The sequence below is a fragment of the Festucalex cinctus genome, chromosome 18, assembly GCF_051991245.1.
Source record: "Festucalex cinctus isolate MCC-2025b chromosome 18, RoL_Fcin_1.0, whole genome shotgun sequence".
Taxonomy (NCBI): domain Eukaryota; kingdom Metazoa; phylum Chordata; class Actinopteri; order Syngnathiformes; family Syngnathidae; genus Festucalex; species Festucalex cinctus.
This window is the reverse complement of record NC_135428.1, coordinates 149,034-163,017: the sequence shown is the minus strand read 5'-3', so window position 1 is coordinate 163,017 and position 13,984 is coordinate 149,034. Positions and strand designations below refer to the sequence as shown.

General features: G+C 44.6%; 1 protein-coding gene across 2 annotated transcripts in view; it reads left to right on the top strand.

Moving 5' to 3' along the window:
* Window positions 1-4,413: 4,413 nt before the first annotated feature.
* Window positions 4,414-13,984, top strand: part of sh3pxd2b (SH3 and PX domains 2B) — a 37,317-nt gene continuing 27,746 nt past the window's right edge. Inside the window, exons 1-4 of one of the 2 annotated variants that reach the window (XM_077504306.1) lie at window positions 4,414-4,587; window positions 4,829-4,941; window positions 5,516-5,579; window positions 5,805-5,951. The gene's annotated coding sequence lies outside the window, so the exon portion shown is untranslated. The remainder of the gene's footprint in view (window positions 4,588-4,828; window positions 4,942-5,515; window positions 5,580-5,804; window positions 5,952-13,984) is intronic. The other variant, XM_077504307.1, reaches the window with a different exon arrangement.

Below are 13,984 nucleotides of genomic sequence, written 5' to 3'. Positions count from 1 at the left end.
CAAATGTTGCGGGACTTCAGCAAATCAATCCTGAAGGAACTCGTTTCAAAAGAGAGTGAAAGATGTTTGCTTTTTGAAATCAAGCTAAAAGGAAAGTGTGAAAGATAATCAATCCCGAGCTGATGGTTTGTTTGTCAGTTGAGTCTTGTGTCTGCACATTCGGAGATGTCCTGACTGACATACTTTGCCGAGCTGCGATTAGCGCGACGTCCGTGCTGATTGCACTAATGAAGAGTGGCCAAAGTGCTCAAATCAACAAGCTTGGAGGAGCGTACGGTTGCTTTGAGCAGAGGCTTGCTTGTGAACAAGTCTTGGCTGGAGGCAATTATCTGCCTAACAAGCACGCAGTGTCTCTGAGCCGCCGCTGAGGCCTCCACTTGAGTCAATTAGGCTCAATTATCAGTTGAGTAATTAACACCTTCGCAATGTGGTCAATCAATTATCTATATGAAGAGCTCTTCACCTTTCCTGGCCTCTTCATTGCACAATCCGTGCAGACCATTCACACCTATTGACAATTTACAAGAGTGGTGGGCAAACTGCAGCTTTCCAATCAACAGGATCGTTATTGATCGCTGATCATATTGCAACTGTGTTGGAGAAGGGAAACCTGCAGGACCGAGTGCGCCTGCCCCTGGTTTACGAGACGAAGAAGGCCGTGGAGGCAAACGGGCGAAATTCCGAAAATGGAAATTACTTGACTTGTGACCAACTCCTGGAAACCATCAAGAACAAAAATGAAGATTGTGAAATGGAATGACAAGCGTGTTCCAACTGTGCCAGCTACTCCTTGTTGGGGAGGCCATGTTGGTCGGGACGGAAGCGCCCAATGGCTGACTTTTCATTTCCCTCGTTAACGGCATGATGAATCAACACCGAGCAGACTCCGTTCAAAAAGCAGCTTGCCAACTGGGAATCTTATTTGAAGAACCCTTCTAGTCACATCTGACAGCGCTGATGGATTGGCAGCGACCTCAAGCTCCACCTGCTCCTTTTGTTCCAACACGAGACTGCGCCGGCACAAGATCCACACAAACGACACATTCCCGCGTCGGCCGAGTGTTTACACTCACGCGCACGCGCTCGAGAGTCTCCAGCTCCAACAGCTGGCGCGGCAGGAGGTTCGGACTCTGATGAATTTGAAACATCTGCAGACTGCAAATTAATGAGAGAAATCATCTGTAAAGAATTCAGCCCGGCACATATTCGTCTGCCCGCTCGTGCGTCGAGATGTGCAATAAGGCAAACGTCGCACTTTGGTCATTCCCATGCTTTCACCATTCAACGGATTTCTTTCACCGGCGTGGAAACTAGCCACAAAAGTGTTCTTCCGCTTTGAAATTTCATGATGGTGGATCATCCAGCTGTGTGACCGGCAACGACGCAAGGACATAATCTGCGTAACGTGGGAACAAAACAACGGACCTGGCGAAATCTGTCGACACCCGAGGCTCAAAAGCGGGACTGTCGCAGTTCAAAACACAATATGGCTCTGGTCCGATTGATTGGTCGGAACCAGCAGTGGTTGGGAATTCATCTTGCAGAGCAAGGTCAGAAAATGTGTACCACTGCACCTTGAAACAGATGAATACTTTTACTTCTCCTCAAAATGTAAAAAACAAAACAAATACCACCCTCATTGCTGCTTTGTGATAACAAATCCAGCTTTTGTCTGTGCGCTGACCCCGCGTCCGCCTCTCCAGCAGGCCAATAATGCCGGCAGGAAATTGAAGATTTGCTTCATCTGGGTTTTGTGCTTTGAAGCGCTGGGGAACATGTGCCAAAGCGGTCCTGAATTTAGGTCATCCCGCATTAGCTTTTCACATGGCTAATAAACCACAGTGCCCTGCATCTGGCACGTACCTCATATCAGTCGACTTCTGTGGAAACGTTTTCACACCGGAAGATCCAAAAAGTCAAACATGGATTACCGCTATGAGTACAGCTCGTTACATTTCAGCGTGCACGTCTACTGTTCTTGGAGGTGTCTTAAGTATATCCGTTATCTGTCCACTTTTAATGATGTTGGACTTAAAAGACGTCTTAAAACACATCTGTATTCTTTGGCTTTTGGCCCACCATGACACTTCTTGCTGTTTTGTGGTGTGTATGAGTTTGATGTTTAGTCTACTTATTTATTTATCTCTTTATTACTACTACTACTACTTCTTATTTATTTACTGACGCAAAAACAACAACAACTGAATTCGCACTTCAAAATGTTTGCTTTGTTCTTGTTTACTGCAAAACGGATATTTATGTTTATGTACAGCACTTTGTATACAGCAATGCCTGTTCTTAAAGCGCTTTATAAATAAAGCTGAGTTGAGTTGAGATGAGATGCCACCTAATCCCCCTGCTGGCCAGCCCAGATGAAACCATAAAACCAGTCGCTAGTTCTATCAAGAGAAGGCCAATAGCAAGGGGCGGAGCAATTAGCATAGTCTGACATTGTTTGACGGACAACGGAAAATGGGGGGGGGGGGAACATCACGCAGGTGTCATAAATACAAAGAATGTTTGGATGGATGTTACCGAAGGCAAGGTTTCGAACTAGCATCCTCAAACTACACACAATTACTCACCGACTTTTCTCACCCGAATCTCATTGAGCAACAAATAATTGAGCAAAATACGTCATCTTGATTTTTCAACCGAATGAAAACGGTTTTACAAGTTGTCCTTGCGCTGGACGCTAATGAGAAAGTGCGGCTGGCAGATGCGAGGCAAAAATCCAACTGTTGTCCTTCAAGCACAAAACATTGAAAGGAATCCCCACGCATGCGTGTAAGTGTTGAGCCGCCGCCCGTGTCCTGTTGACTTTGATGACATTTCTTCCAGCACCACTCACGTCATTGTTTCAACAAGTTTGCAGTCGCTTACTTTTCAACAAATGCGTGAATGAAAATCCCACTTGATGTTTTCATTTTGAAACGCACGCTTTGCGTTAGGTGGTTGAGACGATCCATCACATCAGGGGACGTGCTAAAAGTTAACACTGTCCACACCAACCATCCATCGGGTTCTGACCCAAATAAAAGACATCAGAACATGTGAGTCCAGTCCTCAAGGCTTGACACTACAAATGCTTACAGTACTGACTGAATATATTCAAGAAATGCAGAGTTAAACCCTGACGTCTGCGTCAATTTGTTCAAAGCAAACATGCTGAAGTGGCATTTAGCTGTTGTGCTGCACTCAAATGGAAGTCTGTCCCAAGTATGAATGCTTTTAGAAAGTAAATCCGTCTTGAAAAAAATGGAGGTCCTTGAAGGACGGCTTGTAAAGAAGCCTGTTCCATGACTTTCTGTTGCTCTTGATTTCCACTGACTGGCACCGCCCCTTCCTTGGCGTGACATCATCATACATGTTGGGAATACATAAGCATGCTGTCACGTCGCAGCGCGTGTCTGGGAGGGCCGTCGGTGCACGATCGACGCTGTCACGGCAGACAGCTGCCGCCACCGGTGGCAGCTGTCTGCCTGCGTATAGACACTTCGTCATCGTTGTGCGGCCGTGTGGAGTCGGCCTCAAGGAAAGATAACCCAGATTGAGACGTTGTTCATCATGCGCCATACAATGCGCCATTTGAACTCTTGTTGGGATTTTGGGAGAGTTGGCAGATCCAAGCGGGATGAGAAGCAAAAGAAAGCTTGCGTGACGATCTCATGAATCCATCATGATGGACTGAATGCATCCGTCTGTTATTTGGTGAAGTAAACAACATGGCACTTTTTTTCATATGAGGCCAACAAGATGGAATTTAACCCACCCGGCCACCACTTGAATTTTCTTGCACGTAATGGAAGCAGAAATGGCTGAGACAGTGCATGGGGCAAGTTCTGTGTTCTTGGTGTGTCCTCCCTCCCTGTGCTTGCATGGGTTTCCACACAAACATGTGCAAAGGTTCTTGTTGAGGAGGATTTCCTTGCAAACATACGTATTTCCCCAGCTACACTACGTTTTAAAGCAATGCTTGGATTGACCGGGAATCAAGCGTTCAGTCCCTCACCGGCGCAAACCCGCACTTCGAACTGCGCCCATCTACGAAACTGCACAAAAGAAAGAAAAGTCCACGCGCCCGTGTGTCCATCTCGACTGCGCTGGGCACAAAAACAGTCTTGAAAAATATTGTCCAATGCAAAATAGTCAGTCAAAGCGATTGCAATTTTCCGATTCTTTGGTCTTGCTGCTTGCCAGTCTTCCTCAAAGTCCAGTGGAAATGTGGCAAAGACGTCTTTTCTCACATAGGAGACGATGGACAACCACCTTAATATATAAAAGGAATATTTAAAAAAAAGAAAAACGATTCCTTTCTTTTGCCATATGCACTAACAGGCATCAGCCACTGGGGGCAGAGCAGAGCAGAGATTTGCATTGTTTTCACGTATTTTCCTCCTTCCATCCAAAGTGAGGCACGTCACGTTTGCTCGAGCGAGCGAAGCCCGAGGGAGAGGAAGAAACTCCAGCCTGGCACACGAGGCTGTCCGTCACCGTCACGGCCTGCCCGCAGCATGTCAAGCTTCTCTTTCTGACTGGATATGTCACTCCGCTTCCTCTTTTCAGTGCATGATGAAGATGATGATGGTAAGATGATGATGACGATGCCTCTTTCATCACACCTAACAGATGTTTTGGGGGGGATCAAAACATACCGGAACGCTGATGTATCAGCCGTCTATAAAAATGTTTAAACAGACAAAGTGGATAAAAACAGGGACCACCCTACGTATTTTTTTTTATGTATTTGTTTATTTTCTCTAGATTAAACTGTACAGTTTCTCAGTAGTTTCCATTTGTATGTCACTATTCCACATCCATCCACTAGGAGGTGCAGTAGCATGAGGGACATAGAGGAGCAATTGAGCACAAAGGAAGAATAAACATTCCTTCTTGAGGTGACAACAGCTCAACGTGTGTTCTCTCCAACTCTTGCCACAGGTTAGTAAAATTTACAAAAAAAAAAGTCAAAATATAAACCTTCAACAGTGTCAGAACGTTAGAATGGAACACTTTAAGTTTGCACGACTGGTTGGAAGTGATCGTTTTTAAGCGGAAGCTTGTAAACCTAGGTATATGTTTGATGCTAACCATGCTAATGCTAGCGCGTTTGGCCCGTGGAGAAGTGAGAAATGTAGAAACTACTGAATGATGTACTGAACGTAATTCACTTACACTGTAGGAATAATATTTTCTGGAGAGTCGTTTTAGAAAATACAAATAAAAGGTTTAATGCCATGACCAGTAATAATTTCATGTCCAAGTTGTGAATAAGTTATGGACGCTTTGGAAGAATAATAGTGGGTGAAAGCGTCAGGAAAGGAGTTTATACTTTGTGTGAGACTGTTGTTAGGGAAATGGTACAGATAAGTTTCTTTAATAAATAAGTGCAGTTATTTTGTGCAGATGGTAAAAACAACAGGATGAAAAATGATAATACAGTTATATTAAAAATGATATTGCATGTGACTTAAAACAAAGATTTCAAATGTAATTCAAGTTGTCTTTGTTTCAGAATACAGTAGATTTGAAATAGTTTGCTGGAGACTATTTCATGTGAACATCATTTACAGTATAAGGTACATTTGTTGAGGTATTTTGTGTTATTGCATTTAAGGTTATTGATGTATTTTATTTTATGTATAAGTATAAGTTTCAGTTTGTTTGTTTTTTTTGTGTTAAAACAAGACTGAAATTGAAAACTGTGATTCTATAATTGATACCTAAAGTATGCCTAAAAGAATAAACATTCCTTCTTGAGGTGACAACAGCTCAACGTGTGTTCTCTCCTACTCTTGCCACAGCGTTTCGTCGCACGTTGAGCCCACCGGCAGGAGGAATACAGTTGCCCTTCTCTCTTGCTGAGCAGACTGGGCAATACTGACAGTACCTTCTTTGCACGTTGAGGAGTACCTGGACGCTCAAGGGAGATTTTTAGAAGTTCTGTACCGGTAAGTTCCGGTCCACTTAAAACCCTGATTGCAAGTTACTTGTTCAGTTACTTTCAGCAGACGCCAACAACGCCGCTTAACATAATGACAAGTGGTTATGGGTTGCGGGTTTGTTATTATTTCATGAGCTATTGCTAAACGTTATCTTGGTTGGCAGATCAGCAGTGCCAACCAACCTGTCGAGCTCTGCACCGGCAGCGATTGGAAGCTGGCTGTGCCGTTCACCTTGTGCCGCTCTCGCATTGTAACACTGCAAATATGCCGCTTGCCTCGAGTAGTAGGACTACATTTCCCATCAATCTTAGGATGTAGTTCAAGTTCCAATAAGACAAAACCACGGCTGCAAATGAGAACGCTAACGGCAATTTGGGAGTCAATAGGAAGGAGTAAAATTAGCTTTTAATGGGTTTACCGTATGAGTCGCTATGATAATGGTGTGATTGGCACACACATGGCAAAAAAAAAAAACGGGATGCCGGGACGGGGCCTGCATAATATCGGGATGGCGAAATCTGCTACGATGTGCGCTCAAAACCGGGTCTGTCGCGCCCGAATCGGGACGTCCGCACAGTGGAACTTTGTGTGGGTGGCTCAATGAGTCAGCAATGGCTTCAAGCAGAAGGAGGAAGCAGAGTGCCACTGCATTTTCTGGCATTCACAGATGAGATTAGATTATGTCAATGTGGGTTTTAGCGTAAGCGTTTGTTTGTTTGTTTGCAACAGCGTTCAGGTAGCCTTAATTTTCCAGGGTCTTGGGCAGGTAGATGTTGGGAGAGCTGCAGTCCCAGCTACAGTTTTTGTTCTGTTCAAGCTCAACCGCAATCAGCCTTCACATGAGCATGTCGGCACCGTTGCCGATCAATCGTCTGCCCGCTCTCAACGTGTGCCTGCATTGCTCAATGGCAACTGTCAAGATTCAAATCAAGCCGACCTGATCGGGCTCAGAAAACAGATGGACGCTTCATCCTCCCCGTCTCAGGATTGAGGAGGACGATGAAGTGCCCCAGCGCACATTGCCTTGGATTGGCTCAATGAGCGTGATCATTCTCACCGAGCTGCATTTGCGACTTCATGTTGTCTGGCACGCTTGGATCCATCAAATTGCATTTTCCACCGATGAGAAGCGATCAGTTGGACAGCAATCGCTTGGCCAAAAGTAAGAAACAAGACAGGTCGTTCCCAAGTCCACACCTGCGGCTAACAGCTGTCAGAAAATTGCCGTTTTGAAGGTGAACATTTGCAAACATTGCTGTCAAACGTTTGCCGTATGTTGCCGATGTTGGAGTGCCGCTTCACGTGTCAAAAGCACTCGAGAACACAAAGTCGTCGCCACTCGCGGTGCTTGTCAAGCTGTGTTGAAAAGACGCCCAGCCTGAAAAACATCAGCAAAGCCGGCACCCTACACTATGCTTTCTGCGGAGACGGTTCTTGATCAATATCCTCAACTGCAAGCTTTATACAGAAATAGAAATGGAAGAAAGAACTATCGTAAGGCAGCTGTGGCCTTCCTGTTTGCGTCTTCCAACCATGCTTGTGTGGGTTAGCTAAAACAAAGCATTGCTAACTTGCATCAAGCTGGAAAGAGCCACAAAACAATCTCTAAATTCCTCCGTGTTCATCAGTCCATGCTAAGACAAATTTTAGACTGACAGTATAATGTTGCTACTGTCAAGAGCTAACTAGGAAGAGTCATGATGACAGGCGCAATAACACAATGTATAATTGGTAAGATAAGAAAAGTCGTTGCAGAGCTGTAAGTCAATACAACCTGATGATGTTTCTGCAGGCAGAAAAGGCGAAAAGGTTAGCTGACACCAAACCTTTGTTGCTCGCTTGCTTGCTTGGCTGGCTGGCTGAACTCAACTGTTACATGCCGAGGCAACAACAGTGACTCTTTCTTTTCATTTGCCTGCACGTATTCATTTCATAACGTAAGTTGATGATCTTATTTCAAATATTTAAGTGTGTCAGTCCGACTACTCTTTTGAAATGGCAAAATCTGACAAATGCCGGATCAGGACGAGCCATGAAAGCAACTCAGTATTTGAGAAAGGGATAACGTCCGCCGGCCTTCATCAGGCGTCAGATATTAGACACGTGGAAATGTAGCCAGAGGGCAATTTCATCTTGGGGAGATTGTTCTCCAACTATCATCTAACTGGCTTGGAGGCGGCGGTGGGGGGTTCAGGTGACGAGTGGCGGGGAATGAAGCCTCTGAATTAAATTTATTTCCAGGCAAGGCTGCTGAATGCCGGGCTGCTCGGAGTTGTGCTTGATCTCTCCACTTGACATCCATCATGTCATGCATCTTGCTGTGGACATCATCATCCCATGTGCAACAATTTGCCCTGACCGTCATCAATTGAGAGTGCTTATGAGAAGAAAGTAAACATACTTGACCTTGGTTTTGACTTTCTTTTGCCATCTTGTCTGAGATGAGTCAAGGATTTGTACTCCCTAACATGTTGAACGATCACATCAGTCCTCCACTGCACCTTTGGAAGTACAGTGTGATTGGTCAGTCTGCGTTTGTGGCTAAGCAAAAGATAACTTGTTGGTTACTCATTCCAAATTAATTTTCCGAAGAAAGACAAATAAATCCAACGTTTATTTGATAGATTTGAGAGTCTTTCACTTTGAAAGCAATGAAAAACAAACAAACAAACAAACAGTTATGACTAATGTGAAGCCGCGTATGCATCTGAACAAAACAAGAAAGTACAAATCAAAAGCAACGAGATGGTCATTTGAGTCCGAATCCTGCTCTGGGACAATGCTGGTGGCAAACACCTCAGGCAGGCTAAACGCGGCCGTCCTGCTGAAAACAACAAGACGAGACATTTGCAGTGGCTGAACGAGAAGAAAGCAGGATGCAGAGGCAGCAAATTGAGCTGTTGGTGCCGCCGCCTTTTACATAAGAAGCAGCGAGAGGCAGAGGCTGCGCTCGTGCTGCCTAAAATGGGTCACTGCATTTGTACTAAGTGACAGGCCTATTAATCATGGACGGAGCCATTCAGCAGGTGATTTGTCCCTTTGGATGCCATGAGGTGTTGTGCTCGCATGCCCCACCATTGGCCACCTTCTGACTTTCTCTCCATTTTCTCATCGTCCTGCCCTTGGAACATTTGCCAAACTGCAACTCAATTTCCTATCCAAAGACTCCCTCAACCGTCTTCAAACATTCACCTTACATTAAATTACAGCATTTCTATACAGACAAAAGAAGGAGAAGGCGAAGTTGGGCACTTCGTCACCAAGCTTAACTGGTGCTAATTTGTTTTCAGCGTACTGCGTCGTTTAAAACGGCATTTTGTGTGCTACCGGTACATGCAGCGTTGGCGCTCGCCAAGTGACCTTACCGAGACGAGTCCGAGGAGTTAGCATATAGCAAACAAGTAGCAGCGTACCGTCGCGGCGTGTGTGCTGGGGTGAGTGCGTGGCGTGGGGGGAAACAAAACAACAAGTAGCAGCGTGGACGCGCAGGCCAAAACATCTTCTTGTTTACAAGGGGCTTTACTACACAATTGAGTTGGCTTGGATTTTTGATATTAAGCAAAATGAAACTACAAGCTATGACGCATACATCTCGCTCATGAAGCTTTTAAGAGTCAATACTAATGGAATCCACAGACATTCAGCAAATATCGTTTGGGGAAAAATGGAATCTGTGATAGCGGCGGAGTGGAGGATGAGAGCCGTTGCCATGGAAGCGCGTGCTGGCGGGTCAAGTTTATCATGCCTGATTGGACGTGACATTCCAGCCAATAGGAAACGTCGACCTCTTCACGCACGTCACGTGACTAAAGAGGCTTTCGATCAGCATCGGCTGTTTTCACTCTCCTTGACTTGAATTGCACGAAATGTCAGTCACACACACAAAAAAGGCCACAGCAAGTAAGCAGCAGGAAGTAAAAAAAAGTGTTTGCAGCTGCAATTTGCACTAATGGGGTGTGCATGTTTTGTTACTTGGTGTAAGAAAATCAACGTGGAAACAACATTGTCGCAACAATATTTGACCCAAGAGATAAGAACGCTGTTGCGAGCGGCTAATAGACGCATTGGCGCCATTAGCTACGTTTCTATGTAAAATAATGACTTTTCCCAATCCAATCTTCCTGCAAAAATAGTCCAAGTGCCGGTGATTCATTCCATTGGCCAAGTGGAGTTTTTCTGCCTGCTACATTAGCGCCAAGGGAGAATGGCACAAATTGGATGCACCTTCACACAGTCAAGGAGCTGCTCAAAGTTTTGGGTGCACCCGTGTGCATTCTTCAAACGATTTCTATCTGACACTAACGACCCCTGTTAGCAGCGTCCATGTGTCCGCTTGCTCCTTTAGTTCCCACTCGCTCACGCCAGTCGCCAGTTGGGGCTTTTTTTTTTCTTTTTTTTTTACTTGCTCTGAGGAAATATTCCAATATTTTGAGATAGGATATTTGAGTTTTCTTAAGCTGTAAGCCATAATCAGCAGGCTTGCAATATTTCAGTTGATTTGTAATGAATCTGGAATGTATGGCATTTTTGCTTATTTAATTGCATGACAGAAAATAATGGACTTTATCACAATATTCAAATTTTCTGAGGCAGTCTTGTACACATACAGCACAACAACTTGCCAGCACTCATTGACAAGATGTCATTCATCGACAATTTTGGAAATATTATTTTTCATGGAATATGAAAAATAGTTCTGAATATGCTGAAAATCTGTTTTGACGCCAGTGTGGTATTGATGGGAATAATTTAGGTTCCATATTCGAGGTCTTTCAACAATCAAGCATGGGCACGTTTGATTGTTTTCTTCTTCCTTTGACGGAAAACTAGTCGAGACTGAATTAAATGTTTTCAGCCAAACGGAGCACTTCTTATGTGTAGGGATGGGTGATTATCGAGACCACCAGGTATCGGGTGGATACCCGCTTTATTTCAAGGTACCGGTACTCGCAGTCTTGTGACTGTTTGTGATCAAGAACTAAATGCTAACTGGACTAAAAATACTGGTGGTAGCCTATTGGTCATCAAGAGTTGAGTATGGGTGTAAAAAAAAAAAAATAGTGGTATCGGACATTCTTAATTAGGCCCATCTCATGTAATCAATGATCCTGCCATCTAAAAACCAACAACGTCCATTGTAATTAAGAGTATACACTACAGTGTCAAATAGAGAAAGAAATCAAGTATAAAATGACGAAGCATTTTGTGTTTTGACATGCCAGCTTGTGTCGTCGGGTGGCTTCGATTTTTATTGAAAGACATTTTTTTGCGTCTGTCTTGAGCTTGTTCAAACTGTCTTTTGAGTGACCTGAGTGAAAAGCGTGATGCGGATTGCAGAGTGGCATCAGGGGAGGATGGCAGCAAAACAAATGCGCTTCCTTCCCCGACGTGTGTTTTTCTCGATCTGGCTTTGAACGCGTCTCTTGCCATCCTGCAGCCACGTGATCACGTTCCTTGGCATGAGAGCGAGCGAGCGAGCGCCTGCTAATGAAGTCAGGCAGCAGTTTGCAACGTGCCTCCTGGCGCGCATCCTTCCGTGGACGATTACTGCCATCTTCAGGGCAACGCCAAACCTGACGAGCAGCAGCACATGCGTGCCATTTCCTTGGGAATCGTCTTTTCAACTCGTGACTTGTAGAAAGGGAAAGCAAACGCTAAGGTGACATTTGCTGGTGTAGCACCTCCTACCTCTCGATGAACACGGGCTCATCATTCACCTGCTGATGATGCAGTGTAAGGGGCATCGCATCGAGGGCTTCAGCAATCTTGCTCAAAGGGACCCCAGCCCAAACACCTCAACTGACATCATGGAGCTACAATTTGTCTTAGGAATCGTTTGCGCACCAGATCTTCACGCTCTGTCTTTGCAAGACATTCTCCCACCGAAGGGCTGCTTGGACGAGCTTGCTTTGGAAAACATCTTGAAGGCCAAATATCATTTATCTCTAGATGCCCCCATACTATTTTTTTTCCAGACCAAGTAAGTACATTTTTGTTATTGTTTTGCAATTGATGAAAATGTGTTCTTGATGTTAATTAGGGATGTTCAATACCACTTCTTTTTTTTTCAGACCAAGACCAGTATGAGCACACAAAGAATAACTATAGGGGTGGGCAAAGAACAGAACCCTGAGGAACACCGCTGTTGACTGTTAATGCGAATCTTCCTCAACGCCAGCTTAAGTGGCTTCCGTCCCTCCCGTGAAACCACTTTGCAGTTAATAATAATAATAAGATATCAGATTTCTATAGTGCTTTTTTTGGACACTCAAAGACACTTCACAGAGGATACATTCTTCACGTGTACATTAATGTACATTGATGGCAGGAATGGCAGGTGGTGTTTTTACAGTCGTGCAGTTGGCTGACAATGCGTCCAGGGGTGCACACCGCCTTCATGAGGAAAAGCGCCACCGAAAATGGCTCCTTCGAGTCAATGTACTTTTTGTTCAGACTTTGGTGCCCCCTGTCTGCTACTAGCACCATTTCACCATCCACACGCTCACTCCCCCTCCCACTCAGTCAGTCTGCCGACCTGCTGCAGATTGCGCCCTAGTTCCCCCCAAAAGATGTTTACAAAGAGAGAGAGGTCAAAACTGATTTGTGGTCCATTACAAGAGTACATGCTGGTTGTCGCCTGAATCGCACAAAAAAAAATAATAAAAAAAATCATCAAATGACACTAAAGGTGCAATGTAATCACATAGCTTTTAAATGGATGAAGGTTTTTGTTTTTGTTTTGGAGTGCAGGTCAAGGTCAATTCCACGGAGGCCTGATGGCGTAGCAGCCGATTGACATGTCTTGTGGCGCAAGTGGTGCATTGCTGCAAGCAAGTCGTATCTTGGGGACGGAAGGAGGGAGTTTGTAGGGCGTGTGTGTCTGCCTGCAAGTGGGAGGGGGGCTTCCGCACAGAACTGTTGCTAGGAAACACTTGTAGCATCTCCTCTCCTCTTTCCTTGAAATGCCACAAGCCAGTCAAATGTCAGTCCCATCCAACTCGGGAGCTTGAAGGATGATGGCACACTTTCTATTGAAGCATCATCATCATCATCATCATCATCATCAACATTATTCATCTCTACCTGCCGACTTTTAAGACCTTTCGTTGTTAGTCCGCTCTCTCGTTTTCTAATCCAAAACCATCTGGTCCATCTGACATTTGATGAGCAAATGTGTCGTTCGTCATCTCAAGTGTCACGTCATGAGCATGTTGTTGTGAATTTCAAGCACAATGCGAAGAACGGCAACTGCTGACGTTTTCCTCCCTGTCCTAAACAATGGCCGTCAGTATTTGTATGAAATCCGCTCTCCATTTTCCATCACAGCACTCAAGTGTACATTTTGGACTGGTCGCCAGCTAATCACATCATGACAAACAACCATTCACACTCACATTTACACCAATGGACAATTCAGAGCATGGGTTTCAAACTTGCGGCCCGGGGACCATTTGAGGCCCGCAGGGTGATATTTTGCAGCCCCCATATTCACATCTAAATCAGTGCGGTGACAACTTTTTTTATAATCACGTATGGGCTAGCATATCTCAGGCTCATGACAGTTTTCCGCAAAACTGTCATTGATTAAGATTGGATTGATTAAACAATAGTTTTTAGAATGTGCAAGGAAGCCAGAATCGTTGTTGGGAAACCCAAACAAGCACACCACACACACGACACCAAGTCAAGTCAAGTCAAGTTTATTTATATAGCCCTTAATCACACAAAAGGCTCACATGCCCACAGTTGACAAACAGAAACATCCTCTGATCAAACCACAAAAGGGCAAGGAAAAACCATCAGGGAAAACAAAATAAGAAACCTTGAGAAGGGGAAGGGGCCGCAGATGTGGTAATCCCCCTCCCAGGATGACCAGGCTGCAATGGATGCCGAATGGGCAACAACTGACATAGTTTATGATACTAAACATTATTACACCATATGCTCCTCCTTCAAATCAATTCATTGACGACCATATTTTTTCTCATATTTGACACCTTGTGCTTTGGAAAATAAATTCAAAGAAATTTGAGGAGATT